This window comes from Rana temporaria, chromosome 2 (genome assembly GCF_905171775.1).
Source record: "Rana temporaria chromosome 2, aRanTem1.1, whole genome shotgun sequence".
Lineage (NCBI taxonomy): Eukaryota > Metazoa > Chordata > Amphibia > Anura > Ranidae > Rana > Rana temporaria.
In genome coordinates, this window is record NC_053490.1 from 149,790,577 (window position 1) to 149,810,737 (window position 20,161).

The 20,161-nt window shown below is 42.5% G+C and overlaps 1 protein-coding gene across 4 annotated transcripts in view; it reads left to right on the forward strand.

The window, feature by feature from the left end:
• The window catches only part of ELF1 (E74 like ETS transcription factor 1), a 205,609-nt gene that overhangs the window by 112,393 nt on the left and 73,055 nt on the right, over positions 1 to 20,161 (forward strand). The window contains exon 1 of one of the 4 annotated variants that reach the window (XM_040341326.1): positions 10,710 to 10,864. The exons of the other annotated variants lie outside the window; for them this stretch is intronic. The gene's annotated coding sequence lies outside the window, so the exon portion shown is untranslated. Of the gene's footprint in view, positions 1 to 10,709; positions 10,865 to 20,161 lie in introns of those variants that run through there. 4 annotated transcript variants of the gene reach the window in all.

A 20,161-nucleotide genomic window follows, 5' to 3' on the forward strand; every position in this document is an offset into this window, starting at 1 on the left:
AATTTAAGATGGGAAGAATTGACATATAAACAGGAAATGCCCCAAAAGATTTGGTCACGATGGTTAGACTCTAATCTGTCTGCATGAATAAGATGAGCCTACTGATGAGTTTAATGATAGTGGAGTGATAGATCCTGTGTAGGCAACAGAAATACATACAGTATAGGCTGTAAGGAAGTAATTATTAAACAAGCATAAAAACTTGTGTTATAAGGTTGCGAAGTTATTATGGAAAGGTAATTATTAACCCATTGCTTAGCCTTAGATGGTAGGTCTAAAGTAACAATGAATGCATAATTTGGACATTGCATAGTCTATTAGGATTGTTTTTATTTTTTGCGCTATAAACAAAAATAGAGTGACAATTTTGAAAAAAAGCAATATATTTTACTTTTTGCTGTAATAAATATCCCCAAAAAATATACATAAAAAAAAACTTTTTTTTTCCCTCAGTTTAGGCCGATATGTATTCTTCTACATATTTCCGATAAAAAAAAAACGCAATAAGTGTTTATTGATTGGTTTGCACAAAAGTTATAGAGTCTACAAAATAGGGGATTTTTATTAATATATATTTTTTTTACTAGTAAAAAAAGCGATTTTTATCAGCAAGCAGTAAACAAGTAAAGCTGTCGATTAATAACTGTATTTACAGTAGTTTTCTTGTAGTTTCTAATTGAAAGTAGAACAATTATTTTATACTATTCTATGGGAATTTATGTTGCATGGGCTCAGGCACCCGATTGCAACAAACTGGACCAGGAAATAACAGTGATAGTCCTGGCTGTGCAGGGTGGCAGATGTGTGATTCACAAGACTGGCCAAACAAAATTCCAAATCCCTCGACCTTTTTGTATTTCAGCTCTGTACTGTTTGCAAGGAGTTAATAATAAACATTTGAATCATGTGAATTTAATAACTTAAATCATGAGGATCTTCCTAGCTTCCCATATTTCTGAATTGCAGATCCTCTTTCAGTGTTATTTAGCGATTCTTGTGAAAGAAACAGGGAAATAATTAGAACATACGAACAGGGAGCTAGGCAACCTTTGTGTATTCAAATCCTAAACACAAGATAATAATAAAATACACCTATTAGCATAAAGGATAGGAGCTGCTTGTCACAAGCCAATGTAAACGATCTGACAGCCCTTCATGGGCTGTGTGGAAAGGGAAGCCATTTCTTCATCCTTGCAAGAAAGCAGAACCTCAGACCCAGGAGGTGCTGGAAAGAAAAAACCTTCCGGCTTGGAAACAGATCACACTTCCAGGTTGTGGGGAAGCAGGAACTTTGCTGTGGCTACTCAATTCTGGGGCTTTATCTCCTTTTTTTTTTTTTTTTTTTTAATCAAAAATAGGCTTATAAAACATGAAACACCACTTTCTCTGTTTTATCACAGTGATTTCAAGCAGTACCTAAAACTCTGATGAAAGCTTCATAGCCGAAACACGTCAGAATAAAGCCGAAACACGTCAGAATATAGCCTGTACCTGTGTAAACAAAGTACTTTTATTTGAGAGCATCAGAGTTGCCAGCTTTCTCAAGTACCTAAAACATATCTAAACCCTAAACATTCATGTGATCTAATCCAGCTCATCATTCCATAGATTTTGGGCTGCATCAAGGCTTTTTTTCCTTAATTGAAACTGAAATTCTGGCACAATCACTTGCCATTTTCTATACTCAAGCAGGCCATACACGGTCGAATTTCGAACTCATTTTCTTTTCAAAATGTGATCCGATGATGCCACCATTGATTTTCGAAATTCGGCCGACCAACACTTCATGTTGCTACAGAAAATCTCGCACGATTCTCCCATGTATGGCCGGCTTTACCGTAAATGTTAAAAAGGAAAACTAATGCAGTCATGGCATTTACAGCTGGGCATACACTGATCATTATATTTTCAATTTGTTTATGGCCACCTTTGCTCACCAGAAATCGATTCTTTAAATTTATATTCTGTCAAAGAGACAGAAATAGCGGTAAAACCAGCAGACACCAATTTTAACAGTGACCAACATTTGACTTTTATTGTGCAATTGTGGTTCAATAGGACACAGAAAATAGGTGTAAAGAAAGTGTTATACTATTTATATCTACCTCATTTATGTGGATGAAGGAATTGGTTCATTTTTTTTTTTTTTTTTTTGTTCAGCCTAATGGCTGAATGAATAAAAAAAAGAAAGAAGAAAAAGAACCAACAGTGATGGCAAGCTTAAAGTATAACTAAAGGCAAAACTTTTTTTACTGCTGTCTGTGTCCTCGTTCGATAGATTCACCATCTCTGTATTTGTCCTGTTTACCATTATCGTTGAAACTGAGGGGAAATCTTCCAATGGGGACACTAGTATTTGTGACCTGGGGGGAACCCTATAGGGTTCCTTTAACCACTTAAGACCCGGACCATTATGCAGCTAAAGGACCTGGCTAGTTTTTGCGATTCGGCACTGCGTCGCTTTAACTGACAATTGTGCGACGTGGCTCCCAAACAAAATTGACGTCCTTTTTTTCCCTACAAATAGAGCTTTCTTTTGGTGGTTTTTGATCACCTCTGCGGTATTTATTTTTTGCACTATAAACAAAAATAGAGCGACAATTTTAAAAAAATGCAATATTTTTTACTTTTTGCTGTAATAAATATCCCCAAAAATATATATAAAAAACTTTTTTTCCCCTCACTTTAGGCCGATACGTATTCTTCTACCTATTTTTGGTAAAACATTTGCAATAAGCGTTTTTTAATTGGTTTGCGCAAAATTTATAGTGTTTACAAAATAGGGGATAGTTTTATTGCAGACATGTTCGGTCGTGTGTACGGCCGATCGGACAGGTTTCCAGCGTACATTTGTCCGCCCGACCGTTTTCGAGCGGACAAATATTTCTTAGCATGCTAAGAAACATGCCCGCTGGAATCCTGTCCATCGGACATGTTCGGTCGTCTGTACAGACTCACCGTACATGTCTGACCGGCCGCCATCCCTCGCATGCGTCGAATGACTTCGACGCATGCGTGGAAGCATTGACCTTTCAGCGTTGCGCACGTCGCCGCGTCATCGTCGCGGCGACGGCGCAGACACGTCACCACGCTGTCTGTCCGCGCGGATTGTCTCTCATTTCTGTCTGATGGTGTGTACAACCATCAGACAGAAATCTCCGACCGGACATGGAAACGGTCCGGCGGACTGTCCGGTCGTGTGTACGAGGCCTTACACACGCCCCTTGCACGAGTATTGGGGGCGTGCGGCAGCGTGTGGCCCAATTTTGTGTTCATTGTGCAGGCGCCGTGTACAGCTGATTCACAGCTGTTCATTTTCAGCGGCTCCGTTGTTCTCCGTACTGCGTGAGCGCTGCACAAGGCGAGCATTTTCCGACGGGGGAACAATCTCGTCAGGACACCGGTTTACACCACATGCAGTCCAGCATGTTTTTTTTGTCTGTATGAAAAATGCATGGATAGTAGGTTATATGGTTTCCAATGGCATAGTTCACACCAGTGAGGTCAGCTCCAGTGTCTTCCAGGTTCAGAAAAATAAGTAGAACATGCTTTATTTTTTACTGCACTGAACAGTACAGGAACACAGTAAAATGCATCAGACACACATGGAAATGCACGTAAACGCACTGGAACGCACAACCTTATTTAAGGTGAAGATAAGGAGGGGAAAAATGCATCGTAACGCATCAAAAATGCGCATTTAGAAACACAGTAACACTGCGTTTCTATGGTGTGAATTGGCCCTTAAAGATTTGTATGCTGAAAATATTTCTGTTCTTGGATTTGATTTACTGATATGGAGCCTATCTTATTTTTTTTGTTTACTCTTTCTATAATAAATCTTTGGTTTTCTTATCTTGCCTCTTTTTGATGGTGCCAATGCTGACATCAGTATTACAAGATAATTGGTAAGAGAATATAGAAGAATTGGATCCAGAATGTGGGGGTGGGTAGCTGTTGTCTGTATATAGAGCCTTCCCTACACTTGGGAGGGGGAGATCCCAAGGGCATTCTGCCATGTAACACCATTCTCACTTGTGAATGTATACATAACAGCTCACCTGATTAGTTCTTTTAATTATAGTTCAGAATGACATGTAAAAAGAAAGAATACAATGCTAGCCAGTACTCGGAAAACTAGGACGTGTCATCTGAGGATCTAAGGGATGCTGTATGGTGTAAGGAGACACTGGTAACATGGCTGATTTCTTCACTAAAGCCACCGGAAACTTGTGTTGGCATCGTCTTCATTCATAGGTCGGAGAGGGATTTGGAATTCACTACACTACAAATGCATAGTTTGGGTCAATTAAAGCGCTATTTTAGGTAAAACATACAGTTCATGAAAAGTCCAAACACATAGGGGCAGATTCACAAAGCGAGTACGCCGGCGTATCTACTGATACGCCGGCGTACTTTCAAATTTCCCGCGTCGTATCTTTGTTTTGAATCCTCAAAACAAGATACGACGGCATCTGGGTTAGGTCCAACAGGCGTACGTCTTCGTACGCCTTCGGATCTAAGATGCAATTCTTCGGCCTCCGCTGGGTGGCGTTCACGTTGTTTTCCGCGTCGAGTATGCAAATTAGCTATTTCCGACGATCCACGAACGTACGAGCGGCCGCCGCATTCTTTTACGTCCTCTCTAGTCGGCTTTTTTCGGCGTATAGTTAAACCTGCTATTTGGTGGCGTATAGTTAAACCTGCTATGTTAAGTATGGCCGTCGTTCCCGCGTTTAATTTGAATTTTTTTTTTTCGTTTGCGTAAGTCGTCCGTGAATCAAGATGGACGTAATTTACGTCCACGTCAAAACAATGACGTCCTTGCGACGTCATTTAGCGCAATGCACGGCGGGAAATTTAGGAACGGAGCATGCGCAGATCGTTCGGCTCAGGTGTCCCTGGGGAACCATGATCTTCACCACTGTGCACACCACCAAGAAGGATATCAAGGCACCTTAGCAGATGTTTACACATCCAATATATAAGAGGATATCTAATACCGTATATACTCGAGTATAAGACAAGTTATTCAGTACATTTTTTTTGTGCTGAAAATGCCCCCCTCGGCTTGTACTCGAGTTAACTTTTTGCACCTGATCTCCCGGACTTTGGGGACCCGGTACCGGCAAACTAGGCACACATGTAGCCCCGCTCTTCCTCTACAAGTGTGTGAAGTTTGTTGTCCGGGGGACCTACAGCCGGGGAGCACCGATTTTTCAAACCCGGGCACCCCTTCCATAGACTCCCATGTTAAACGGCCATTTCTCTGGTGAATTTGGGGACCCGGTACCGGCTGGTCGTAGGTCCCCTGGACCTAACACTTGGCACACATGTTGCCCAATTTCTCCTCTACAAGTGTGCAAAGTTTGTTGTCTGGGGGACCTACGACTGGGGAGCACCGATTTTTCAAAGCCAGGAACCCCTTCCGTAGACTCCCATGTTAAAGATCAGTCTAGTCATGGGCACAGTGAGGCATGCAGATGGATACCCTAGGCTTATACTCGAGTCAATACGTTTTCCCAGTTTTTTGTGATAAAATTGGGTGCCTCGGCTTATATTTGGGTCGGCTTATACTCGAGTATATACGGTATATAGATAGGAGGTCTAACAGCATTTTAGGGGAAAATCTCATAGTGGATGGAAGGGTGGATGACCATCTCCAATCACGCAGTCAGCCAACAAGGTTAAAGGGTGGAGGTGTAGAAAACAAGCCTCCGCTAGTACCGCTAGGCATCTACTCACATAAGAAGAAAATATATCAGCATATTTCCTAGACATCTAACACCCTGGCAGGCGTGATGACGTCACTGCTGTAGCTCCACCCTATGTACGTGGTCACTGAGGAAATTACCGTGGCAGTGCAAATCCTACTTAATTGTTTCTTAAAGGGAATATATCATCATTTTGTATATGAATATAGTGTCAGCAGGTGGCATTGTTGGCTTCTTTATTGCTTTTTCAGGCATTCCTTACCTAGTTTGCTTAAAGTGGAGTTCCACACGTCTTTTTTTTTTTTTTTTGCTAAAATCTTAAAATAAATTAAAAAAAATAGATTCTTTTTTTTTATACTCACCTGAAAGGGCGGTTGCTATGTGGAAGTAGCTCTTCTGTCTCTTCTTCCACCGCGGTGGATCTTCTCGCTCGTCCTACATCGCTGTGTCTTCTTGTGAATGAGCCATGCTGCTTTCTGGGAACTGTGTGTATCCCAGGAAGCAGCCGCCCATTCATAAAGCGCTGTGCGAGTCGCGCATGCGCAGTAGGAAACGGGCAGTGAAGCCGTAATGCTTCACTACCTGTTTCCCTTAGTAAGGATGGAGGCGCCAGGACAGAGCGATCGCCGTCGGGGACCCGACATCGCGGGCGACTAGGACTTATTAAAGGTCAGCGGCTACACTGTTAGTAGCTGCTGACTTTTTAAAAAAAATAAAATTGTGGGTGGAATCCCGCTTTAAAAGCAGTCTTTTAGTTGCAAAGCAAATATTGTCTAAATACTAAAGGGATGTGTATTCTTACTTAAATCTTGGGGTGCTTTGTGTATTTCTTCCAGATTTGTGTAGTAGTCTAGCATGAAACCTGACCTCTTTATAGGAGCTTCCTGTAATAAAGACTGATCACTGCTGCTTTCTCTCCGTGTGCAGGGTGACTGGTCTTGTCTCTGCCCCCTCCCTGTAGTTTTCCCAAGGCACCATGTAGTAGTTGGGGCATGCTGGGTCGTCCCCCCCCCCCCCCCACAGCCCTGCTGTCTGCACAGGCTATATACAGCACAGTGATGATGTCCGTACTTTTACAAGGTAATATCTTGAATTGCAAAGGCATTTGGTAGACACAAAGAATAATAATAAATAAATAAAAGTAATAATAAGTAACAACAGTTTATAATAGAATAAGTCAGAGCAGTGACTCCCCCATCCCCCTGCCTATTCAAGCAGAGCCTACAGAGATACCATTAGAGCATCGCCTGCAAAGTGCTTCAGTAGCAACACTTTTCTGTCTCGTTTAACCTTTTCTTCAGCCGCTAGCGGGGGTTAAATGCGCCCCGCTAGCAGCCGAAAAGTGCAGCTAAAACTGGTGGCGCCTTACCGCTAACGCGGTAGCGCTGTGTGTATGAAAAGGGTCTTAAAGAGAAGAGCAGTGCCTCCAAGTGTAGCAATATGTTACTAAATGTTGTACCTTCAATAAATGTAACCATATTGCTACACTTGGAGGCTCCTCTCTTCTCTTTTATACTCAGCTGTGACATGACGCTACTATATCAAGACATCGCTTGTATATCAAGTTAAAATATATTAAAAAAACTTGCTGGTTTTGAAAAATGCTCTTAAACCAAGTTACTCTCAAACCAAGGTTTGTACTGTATGTTGAATACACAATTCTTGTTTTTACCCATTTGTTAATTTTCAATAAAATCTATATCTCTTTATACACTTATTTTGAGTGTGGTGCCATAAAGTCCTCATTCTCCTCTTTCTATGCTATAAGTGTGAAATGTGCCAACATCTGATCTCCTTTGTGCTCCTCGCGCTGTGATGTTTTAATTTTGTACCCAGGGCCGCCATCAGGGGGGTACAGGCAGTACACCTGTAAGGGGCCCGGAGGTCCCCAGGGGGCCCGGATGGCAACCCCCTTTAAAGAAAAAAAAAAAAACCTTATGTTTTTTTTATAAAAAATTTTTTTTTATATATTTTTATTTTATTTTTTATTAAAGGGACAATTTTTTTTTTCCCCCAGAGGTCCCTTTTTATTATTTATTTTTTATAAAACAAAAATATATTTTTTTTAATATATTTTTATTTTATTTTTTATTAAAGGGACAATTTTTTTTTTTTAGGTGTCCGGAGATCCCCAGGGCCCGGATGACAACCCCCCCTTTTTTTTTATATATATATATATATAAAAAAAAAAACTTTATATATATATATATATATTTATTTATTATTATTAAAGGGCCCAGAGGTCCCCAGGGCCCCGGATGACTACCCTACTTTCTTTATTTATATATTTGTCTTTATTTCTTTTTTTTGTAAAGAGCCCCCCCCCCCCCCGCTTCTCAATTTCAGGTGGCAGCACCCCCCCCCCCCCCCCCCGGGTTCTCTGCTCCAGGGGGCCCATGCCCTCTGATGGCGGCCCTGTTTGTACCTTTTTGATATGTCCCAATAAAGAAATCGATGTCCTTAAGGAGTGTGCGGCCATCTACTTCCTTCTTATTTCTGCTACTCTGAGGTGAGCCGGGTGGGCACCCTTGTCTTTGGACGTGATAGATGGGCCTTGTGCACATACACCTTGAGTGGTGTTTACTCCTATTGGAGTAATGCTGGCCTACCTTGGGGGGCACATTGAAAACAAATGTTTTCTATGTGCCCTTTCCATACTGCAGTGAAGTTTTCACAGCGCACCTCCCTACACCGCATGTCAGTGCACTGCAGCAAGTCGCAGTGTATAGACTTGAATGAAGTGACTTTTTGTGACTCTTCAATAAAGTTCAAAAAGAAAAACAATTAAACAGTGCGATGTGTTGTAACAACAAAACACACCGCTCCTACACAACAGATGCCAACCTGCAGCGTTGTAGTATAAACAAGCCCTAAAGAACCCAGACTCCGCCCATACAAATGCCAAGCATATGGGATGGAGATATTCCCAGCATTTTATCCATTTTTTGTAAGCTCTAATGAGCAGGACCCTCTGATCCCTCCTGTATTGAATTGTATCGTAACTGTACTGTCTGTCCCTATGTTGTAAAGCGCTGCGCAAACTGTTGGTTCTATATAAACCCTGTATAATAATAATAATTTGTTTGGTTCAGGATAGAGAAAAGGATTGGGCGATCATTGGGGGACAGTGACACTGCCATCAGAGCAATACAGTTTGGCCAAGTCTTTTGCTGGCCATACACTATACGAAAAATCGGCCGAAATTCGATCATTTAGACAGTTTGTTCGTTTTTCGGACAGCTAATGGGCACAAAATCGATAATCGTTGGGACGTTTTTGAGCCGAAAAAACAAGCGACAAGTTTGGAAACTTTCTGCCGACCAACGATAAATTGAAGGGTTAAAGTGGAGGTTCACCCGAAAAGTAAATTTTTAACATTAGATTGATGCTCATTTTGTCTAGGGGAATCGGGTAGTTTTTTTAAAATCGAAGCAGTACTTACCGTTTTAGAGAGAGATCTTCTCCGCCGCTTCCGGGTATGGGCTGCGGGACTGGGCGTTCCTATTTGACTGACAGGCTTCCGACGGTCGCATCTATCGCGTCACGAGTAGCCGAAAGAAGCCGAGCGTCGGTGCGCAGGCGCCGTATAGAGCCGCACCGACGTTCGGCTTCTTTCGGCTACTCGTGACGCAATAATTTATCGGCTATTACATGATGGCACTATCATTTGCGCTCCCGGCCAAATGTTTGTTTTTTTAAAATGGGCTGTTTTTCTGAACTGTCTGATCTAGGTGATGTAAAAAAAAAAATATTCATTTATCGGTCATTACATGATGGCACTATCATTTGCGCTCACGGTCGAATGTTCGTTTTTCAAAAATGCGTTCGGACGATTTTTCGTATAGTGCATGGCCAGCATTAGATTGCATAGTTAAAATAAGCATGCTGATTGTAAGGATGAGCTCCGGCGTGTGCGCACAGCCCACGTGCAGAGTCCGCCAGGAAGTCGACACTGCGCTGCGCTAATCACAGGCAGGCAGACATTTTCTCGATGTGCGGCTGCAGAGATCGGGAAATGTCTCCCTGCCTGTGATTAGCGCAGTGCCGACTTCCTGGCGGGCTCTGCACGTGGGCGGTGCGAACACACCGGAGCTCATCCTACTGATCATTACTGATTAGTTATATCTGTGCTCTCTCCTCCAATCAGCAAGCTCTATTTGTTGCACTGTGCAGCACTGTAAAGCCTGAATGTTACAACATAGGGGGTAGTGCAAAGACAGAATTATAGTTCAATACATTTTATGCCGCGTACAGACGGTCGTTTTTTGTGATGGAAAAAAAAAAACAACGTTTTAAATCATGAAATAAAACAACGTTTTTGAAACTTCATTTTCAAAAACGACGTTGCCTACACACCATCGTTTTTTCAAAACGATGGTTACGTTCAGCACTCTTTTCCATTGAAACTAGCTTCATAACTTGCTTCTGAGCATGCGTGTGTTTAAAAAAATTGTTTTAAAAGTCGTTTTGCCCACACACTATCATTTTCATTGACACAAAACGACGTTTTGAAAAACGACACAAAAAATTCGAGCATGTTCGAAATTTTTTTTTGTCGTTTTTCAGAAGACATAAAACAACGTTTTCCCCACACACGGTCATTTTAAATGACGTTTTCAAAAACGTCGTTTTTTTTCATCACAAAAAACGACCGCCTGTACGCATCATTACTCTTTTGTTTCATCATTGCACAGTGTTTTAGATCTGAATATATGAACACATTATTATTCATGTATCACTTTGTCTTTGCATTTTTTTTTAAGTGAAAAAAAAAAAAAACGAAAGCATAGAGTAAAAATGATACGTAAAAAAAAACCATGCTTTGTTTTGTGTCGGGACCAGGGAGGAAATGGTTAAGCATGAAGTCAACAGGTAGAGGCACATCCAGGTATGTGATCTGTTTGTTTTGCAAGGTGCTACAAATGCTGGCTCTGTGCAATCTGACACCATGTAGGCCGGCCTGACTTGCCTAGGAAAGCAGGCAGCAATGTAAGAGAACTGGAATTTCAGGTCTTGGTCAGTAATAGCAGCCGGCCCTCCCAGGGCTGAGACTGGCGATTGCTGTCAGTTTCAAACTCAAAACAGCAATAAGGGACAGAGATGTATTCCAGCGTCTGCCCAAAGCCAGCTTCAGGGTGAATATTATGAAGGTAAGTGGCACTATAGGTAGGTGCAGGTTTCTAGGCCTGATCTCTGTATGTTTGTTGCCATCGGTAATCTAATGTCTAATACGGTATGAATTGTGTGCATGACTTTTTCCATGCAGCTGTATGTTGTGTGATCTCTAACCTTGTCCTAAGGATTTCAGGTGACTCCGTATTAGATAAGTGATTTAGGTGAGTCGCACATGTTTGCCAATAGAACTTTGGCCCCCAAGCATTTGTGTATCGCAGAGAGCTGTTTATTTACAAATGGTGGGATTGTGTACTCATTAATGTTACATGGTATGTCTAAGGAACACAGACTTTGTACTGGATTCTGTTATATGGATTTTGTAGTTTGTCAGATGTTAATGAACTAAAAGAATAACAGAGGAGCTTGTTTTAGATCAGGGCCTGTGCAAGTTAATTCATTTTATGATCAGATATGGAGTTCTCTGCAACTGGCAGAGTATTTCAGTGCTAGGCAAGTCGGAGGAGCCTTCTGCTGTAAGGAGTATAGGCAGAAATAAGATACCTGTGCCCAGCACCCCCGTGATACCCCATCTATCGATATATTAAAAGATACCTCTGCCCAGCACCCCTATAATACCCCATATATCGCTATATTAAAAGATACCTCTGCCCAGCGCCCCTGTGACACCCCATATATCGCTATATTAGAAGATACCTCTGCCCAGCACCCCCATAATTCCCAATATATCGCTATATTAGAAGATACCTCTGCCCAGCGCCCCCGTGACACCCCATCTATTGCTATATTACTATATTAGAAGATTTTTCTGCCCAGCACCCCTGTGACACCCCATCTATCGCTATATTAGAAGATACCTCTGCCCAGCACCCCTGTGACACCCCATATGTCGCTATATTGGAAGATACCTCTGCTCAGTGCCCCTGTGATACCCCCATCTATTGCTAGATTAGAAGATACCTCTGCCCAGCGCCCCCGTCACACCCCATCTATTGCTAGATTAGAAGATACCTCTGCCCAGCGCCCCCGTCACACCCCATCTATTGCTACATTAGAAGATACCTCTGCCCAGCGCCCCCGTCACAACCCATCTATCGCTAGATTAGATGATACCTCTGCCCAGCGCCCCCGTCACACCCCATCTATCGCTAGATTAGAAGATACCTCTGCTCAGCGCCCCAGTCATAACCCCATCTATCGCTAGATTAGAAGATACCTCTGCCCAGCGCCCCCGTCACATCCCATCTATTGCTAGATTAGAAGATACCTCTGCCCAGCGCCCCCGTCACAACCCATCTATCGCTAGATTAGAAGATACCTCTGCTCAGCGCCCCAGTCACACCCCATCTATTGCTAGATTAGAAGATACCTCTGCCCAGCGCCCCCGTCACAACCCATCTATCGCTAGATTATAATGTGGTATTGTTCTTACGCCAACGTGACTGTATACAAACGCCTACTTCCTACCTACTGCCAAAGAGTTTGCTTTTAGTCCCCATTACCGCCTGTGTGATCTGTCAGGCTTTGGCCACCGTGTGACAGTGCCAGTCCTATTGTCTATGGGGCCTGATTCCACCTGTGCAACGCATTTGGAAATAGGTACAGGTGCCTCTTTTCCCTCAATAGACTTCAATGGGAGCGCATGAAAAATGCACGAAAAGCATATAAAAACACAAAGATTTCATAAAGTGCGTTTTTTTTCTTAGGAAGAACATGCAGAATTTGAGAATGATAGACAAGCATGCAAAGCATTACATGATCAAAAAATCCTTGCTATTACTTTTTATTTGGCATGGAAAGGTATGTGAGATAACGTCATGGAACATTAGGTTGACAACCTTTTGGAGCCGAGGATCTTACATTATTCGCCAGTAGACCATTTTTAACCCTAGTCACCATAGACATGGAACAACTATTCATACATCCATCTCTCACTTTAAATCTAAATAAACTCTGGGTAGGCAAAGTGCTTATTTGAAGGGTATAATGTAAGGTTCAACAAGTTGAAAGAGTGGAATAATTAAAGCAGTTGTAAAGCACTTTTTTTTTCTGAAAATAAAAATCGGGTTATACTTACCTGCTCTGTGCAGTGGTTTTGCACAGAGCAGCCCCAGGATTCCTCTTCTGGTGTCCCGCGCCTGCGATGTTGGCCCCTCCTCTGAGTGTGCCCATAGCAAGCCGCTTGCTATGGGGGCACTCGTGCCGGAGCGAATCAACGCTGGGCCATGTGCATCTATTGACATACACACAGGGCTGCTTGGCCCCGCTCCCTTCTCACAGGAGTCTTCTGTGCAAAGAAAAAAGGGGGGAAGAGCAGCTGCAGACTGGCACAGTGCTGGATCAAGACCAGACTCAGTTGATTGTTTAATGGGGGCTGGGGGAGCAGTTTTTGAAAGTGTTTGTTTATTTTATATACACCTTAAGCCCTGGTTCACACCAGTGCGGCTTTGAATTTGCATTACTTCATCGCCATTTCAAAGCTGCGGATCAGTGCGATTTGAATCTCCAACTTCATTGCGGCTAGTGACTTTATTTTAACAGAAGTCAATGCAAGTCTCTAAAAAAACGCAGAAAAGTAGGCGCAGGAACCTTTTTCAAAGTCGCTGCGACTTGAGTCGCAACCATTTGCTTCCGTTGCCGAAAATAGGATTTTTTTACTGTGAAATGGTATGACAAATCGCATTGGTGTGATCGAGGGCTGATGCATTAACGTAAAAAATCTTTTGCCTTTATTACCACTTTAATATGGAACTAACTAGCGCAAGGTAGGAAACGGTGACAGTTTTATTATAAAATAAATTCAAAACCCATCAAATCTTAACCACATCAGCAAAACCTCATGTAACATGTTAATGCATTTCCATATTTTTAAATATTCAGCTTTTACCAATATAATACCTGGTAATCCTGCTATGACTTTCTGTCATAAAGTGACAACTGTCTCCCAGTTGTGCACCTGCGATCACAAGCAACTCTACCAACACACATTGTGCAGATATGGTCCACTGTTGTTGAGGAATTCAGTAGCTGAAAGAGACTGGAGGAAATCTACAGCATGTAAATGCAACAAACTATTCAAACAAGTGTGGAAATTAGTATTTAATGGTAAACAAGTTGCAGCAACACACAAGTGTATACAGCGTGTGTGTACATACAGTATATGTAGTGACAAGTGTGCATGTTGCACATAGATACCATTAACTATTCCACTTGTCACCTTTGCTGTGAAGGTTTAAAAATGATGGTTCCTTTTTAGTACACCGCTCATGTTTTCAATCAGTACTATATAGCAGATGCTGTACATTTTAACTGATATACTGAAAGGTCTATGTATTTGTGTACATTTATTAACTTGGGTACAACTAAGCATTGTAGGATTTTTAGGATGCAACAATCAGCCTGCCCATACATGGATTGAACCGTCTATGGCTGGCTTAAGAGAAATTGAGATTTAGTCTCGGTTCACACTGGTGTAATGCGGGAACCAGCACGATTTCTGTGAAGGTTCCCGCATCACATCTGACTTGCAGGCAGTTCAGACTGCTCTCCACAAACTACTGCGGGTGTCAATGTAAAGTTAATGGCACCCTAAAATCGGTTTGCAGAGTCCTGACCTCCACCCGATTAGAACACCTTCGGGATGAACTCGAGCAGAGGATGCGCGCCAGGCCTTCTTGTCCACATCAGTGTCTGAGCTCACAAACGTGCTTCTGGAAGAATGGTCAAACCTTCCCATAGACACACTCCTAAACCTTGTGGACAGATTTCCCAGAAGAGTTGAAGCTGTTATAGCGGCAAAGGGTGGGCCAACTCAATATTGAACCCTATGGACTAAGACTGGGATGCCATAAAAGTTCATGTAAAGGCAGGTGTCACAATACTTTTGGTAATATAGTGTAGGTGATGGTAGATAATATAACACCCTAAACTGTACAAAAACCTGGGGTATAATGTAAATTAATCCTCATGATGTGACCAATATGCTCTACATGTTTCTCAGACAATTCTGCTTCATCAGGAGGCCTTTTGCAGATGCCAATCCTCATTTGTAAGCGCATGTAATATCCCACCACTACACCTCCAGTGTTACTGTTTATTGTGTATAGCACTCTACTTAGTTTTCTTTAGGACGTTATCCAAAAACACTCCTCCTGAAAAAGCGGAAATGTCCAGGTAATATGTCGAGGATATTGGTTACACCATGAGGATTAATGTACATTGCATCCCAGATTTTTGTATCGTTTAGTACAGGCGTGCCCAACCAGTGGCCGGGGGCCACATGTGGCCCGCGGAGCCCTCTGATGTGGGCCGCGACCTCCTTCTCGGGGATGGCGGATTGGCAAGCCCAGATCATGGATCATTCCCCAAATGGATCATTCCTCTTCGGCCCCATACTCACGACCAAACATGTCTGCTGAAACTGGTCCGAGGACCAGTTTCAGCAGACATGTTTGGCCGTGTGTAGGCCCGAGCGGACCATTTTCGGGCGGATCGGACAGGTTTCCATCGGTCAACTGTTTCCTGGACTTGCTTTAAAACAGTCCGCTGGAAACCTGTCCGCCCGGACATGTCCGATCGTCTGTACAGACCTACCGTACATGTCCTGCCGCCCGCCATCCCTCGCATGCGTCGAATGACTTTGACGCATGCGTGGAAGCCTTTTAAAGGCAGGCCGCCCACGTCGCCGTGTCATTGTCGCGGCGACACCGCGTCATCGACGCGGCAACACCGCGGACACGCCCCGCGTATTGTTTACGCGCGGACCTCTGTTCGATGGTGTGTACGGCCATCGAGCAGAAGTCCCCGGGCAGTCCCCGGGCAGACATGTCCGATGAAAACGGTCCGCGGACCGGTTTCATCGGACATGTTTGATCGTGAGTACTCGGCCTTCCATTTGGGCGTATCAAATCGGAGGACCCGTAGAGTAGAGTGGGCCATGTCCGCTCTGCATATGCAGAGCGGACATGGACCTGTCATCCGCCTGCTCTGCTCATTGTGGCCCGCGACTGGTTACCAAGTCGCATTAGTGGCCCTCGCTCTTCAAAAGGTTGGGCACCCCTGGTTTAGGGTGTCACATTATCTGGCGTCACCTATGTTTTTACGCTTTAATTGGTCTTTTTGAGCAGCGATGGCATGATGGCGTTGGTAGCGGCACGCTCAGTGCACCTGCGCCGTTGTCTATGGCGCATGCGCCGTAGACATTGGTGCTGTCTTTCTTGGAAATATCTCCTTAACCGTGTAGGTTAAGGAGATATTTCTTGAACCTACAGGTAAGCCTTAATCTAGGCTTACCTGTAGGTCAAAGTGGTCTGTAAGTGTTTACAACCACTTTAATTTGCATGGAAGGCATTGATGTGCATTTGTTGGGTATCCTGCCGAGAAGCTGTCCATGCCATCAGGCAGTCATAGGTCACAGTTGCAGGATGGGGAATGCCGCTGTTGCCTATGATGTTGGATTTGACAGCTTCCCGGAAGGCTAGCTTAGGCAGATTCCGACTTGTGTCTGGCTCATCCCTAGTGACAGACAGAATACAAATTTGGAAGTAATGTATTGTATTTTCGGACAAAAATCACCCCGATTAAACTAAAATCATATGATCTGGCAACGTATTGGAGAAATGTTCGTATTTGTCCCTTCAAAAAATTTTGGGCTAACTGTCGTGATTGGCTCTCGAAAGCTGTGTAATAACGATCAGATTATCATATGATCGCTTTGAAACTGGTATTTTTCTGATTGTGTGCTTAAATTCCCCCCCCCCCCCCCCCCAAAGTTCAGCTTCAAAACCACAAAACTAATGATGCTTTGCAGTTCAAACAAGCTATTTGAAATTGGCCATACAAGAAGCAGGTGCACTTTGTTAATAAGTCATTGAGGAAAGTACTATGGGATTGTCTAAAATTGTATGTATTGTTAGAATATTTCTAAGGGAACCAGAAGCCAAATCTCCATGAATTAATTAATAATAAAAAAAAAATATATATATATATATATATATAATATATCCGAACCTACATAAACTGCTCTTCTGCCGATATCGCCAGACAAGTGTTCTCTGTCGTACAAAGGTGGTTTCATATTTCTAATTTTTGTCTTATATTTTGCTGTTGCTATCCAGGTTGCATGTGTTCATAATGGGGGCTGGGTGAGGCCCTCTCTGAACAGGCCTCACCAGTTTCTCTACTTTGTAGCAGCAATAGGCTTTTTTTTTTTGGGTGGGTCTCGTTTATCTATTGATCCAGTGCTATGAACTGAATTTTTTCAATATGAAACATTTGCAAAGTTGCAAGTGCTGCTAATACAAATCCAGGCAGTTCATTTCTAATATAAGATAGATGTACAGATTCAAGCCCCTTCACAATCATTTAAAGTGCAAGTTTAAAGGGGCATTTATAAGTGGGTTCCACCAGCTCTGCATGGTACAGGGAGTATTGGTGACTCCAGTCCCAAGAAAATGCAGTTTGGTAGAGGAAAAATACTTATTCTGTATTGAAAAACAGGACCACCTCTCTGATAACCTGTGGTTTGCTGGATGTCACCTCAATTACAGGTCGTTGTGTTCAAGCCCATAAGTATGTAAATTGGATATGGTGAGATTGGAGAACAAAAGATTTGAAAATAAAAAGTAACATTTAGAAGAAGAAGTGGAAAATCGAAAAGAAAAGGGTTTCCGGGAAGGGTTGAGGGCAGGGAGCCTGGAAATTTAACCACATCACATTGTATCTAAATGTAGGCCAGCCCTAAGGCTAATTAAATGTGTTAAATGGGTAACAAGGATGAGTGGAAGTCTTTCGGTATCCAATTTACTTACATATGAGCTTGAGCTATTTTGCAAAGAAGAATGGGCAACAATTCACTCTTTAGAGCCGGTTCACACTGGGGCGACTTGGGATCCGACTTGAAGTCGCCTCAAGTCGTCCCAAGTCGTGCTGTAGAGAAAAACAATGGAAGTGAATGGGAGCGGTGTTAATACACACGACTCGAGTCGCTCCGACTTCAAAAGAAGTTCCTGTACTTCTTCAATCCGACTTGTAGGCGATTTTGTACCCATTGATTTCAATGGAAGTCGCCTCCAAGTCTGATCACTGTCTTAACTGAAGCGACTTTCCAGGAAGATAACATACATTTCTCAGGCAAACCTCTCCCTCCCCCTCCCTCCCACAGAGCTGATTGTTGTTTTATTGGCCACTGGAAAGTCTCCTGTCCTGGAGACGACTTCAAGTTGTGTTGTAAATCGCCCCAGATCGCCCTGTGGTTCATGTTCAAGTCGTGTAGGAGTTGCCTCTGAAAGTCGTGCTGGAAGTCGTGTCGCCCTAGTGTGAACCGACTCTTAGATGTGCAAAGCTAGCAGAGACATCCCCAAAAAAGAATTGCAGTGAAAGGTGGTTCTACAAAGTATTGACTCAGGGGAGCTGAATACAAATGCACGCCACACTATTTGGATAATTATTTGTAAAAACAATTGTAAACTATTATTTTCCTTCCACTTCACAATTATGTGCCACTTTGTGTTGGTCTATCACATAAAATCCCAATAAAATACATTTACATTTTTGTTTTTAACATGACAAACCGTGATAAATGTTAAGGGGTATGAATACTTTTTCAAGACACTGTAGATTCATTACACACGCGGGGCTATATTTCAAGCATTTCTTTCTTTTAATTTTGATGATTATGGCTTACAGTTAGTGAAAACCCAACATTCAGTATCTCAGAAAAATAGAATATTGTGGAAAAGTTAAATATTGTAGACTCGTGGTGTCGCACTCTAATCAGCTAATTAACTCAAAACACCTGTAAAGGTTTCCTAAACCTTTAAATGGTCTCTCAGTCTGGTTCAGTAGGTTCCACAATCGTGGGGAATACTGCTGACATTCATTTCCCCCACAAGGAAGGTAAGTCACAAAAGGTCATTGCTAAAGAAGCTGGCTATTCAGAGTGCTGTATCCAAGCATGTGGAAGGAAAAAGTGTGGTAGAAAAAGGTTCAAATGCAACGGTGATAACTTCATCCTTGAGAGGATTGTGAAGCAAAGGCCATTCAAGAAATTTGAATAAGGTTCACAAGGACTATGGCTGGCATCTTCAAGAGCCACCACACACACAGACGTATCCAGGAAATGGGCTACAACTGTTGCATTCCTTGTGTCAAGCCACTCCTGAACCAGAGACAACTTCAGATGCGTCTTACCTGGGCTAAGGAGAAAAAGGACTGGACTGTTGCCCAGTGGTCCAAAGTGCTCTTTGCATTTCATTTGGAAATCAAGAGTCTGGAGGAAAAGTGGAGAGGCACAGAATCCAAGTTGTATGAGGTCCAGTGTGAAGTTTCCACAGTCAGTGATGATTTGGGGAGCCATGTCATCTGTTGGTCCACTGTGTTTTATCAAGTCCAAAGTCAGCGCAGCTCTCTACTAGGAAATTATAGAGCACTTCATGCTTCCCTCTGCTGACCAGTTTTATTGAGATGCTGATTTCACTTTCTAGCAGGACTTGGCACCTGCCCACACTGCCAAAAGAACCAATACCTGGTTTAATGTTCATGGTATCACTGTGCTTGATTGGTCAGCAAACTTGCCTGACCTAAACCACATAGAGAATCTAAGGAAGATGAGACACCAGACCCAACAATGCAGGTGAGCTGAAGGCCGCTATCAAAGCAACCTGGGCTTCCATAATACCTCAGCAATGCCACAGGCTGATCGCCTCCATGCCATGCCGCATTCATGCAGTAATTTATGCAAAAGGAGCCCCAACCAAGTATTGAGTGCATATTATACTGTACATGGACATACTTTTCAGTAAGCCAACATTTCTGTATTAAAAATCTTTTTTTCTCTTTCGTTCATAGACGGACACAGCCTTCATTGACCTTAGGGTTATGCTTCTTCCTACCAGGAGATTCTCCTGGTAGGAAGAAGCATAACCCTAAGGTCAATGAAGGCTGTGTCCGTCTATGAACTCGGAGAAATGGATTTTACGGTGAGTACAAAAATCCTTTTTTTTTTAATTGGTCTTATGTAATATTCAAATTTTCTGAGATACTGAATTTGGGGTTTCACTAGATGTAAGCCATGTTTATCAAAGTTAAAGAAATGCCTGAAAATATTCCACTCCGTGTATAATGAATCTATATAATATGAGTTTCACTTTTTGAATTGAGTTACTGAAATAAATTAACTTTTTCATATTTTTTTGAGATGCACAAGTGTGTGTGTGTGTGTGTAAAGTGGATGTAAAATGTCAGGTTTCTATGATGTAAAAAAATTGGACAAAGATAAATAATTTTCAGATATTTTTCCACCTTTTTAATGTGAC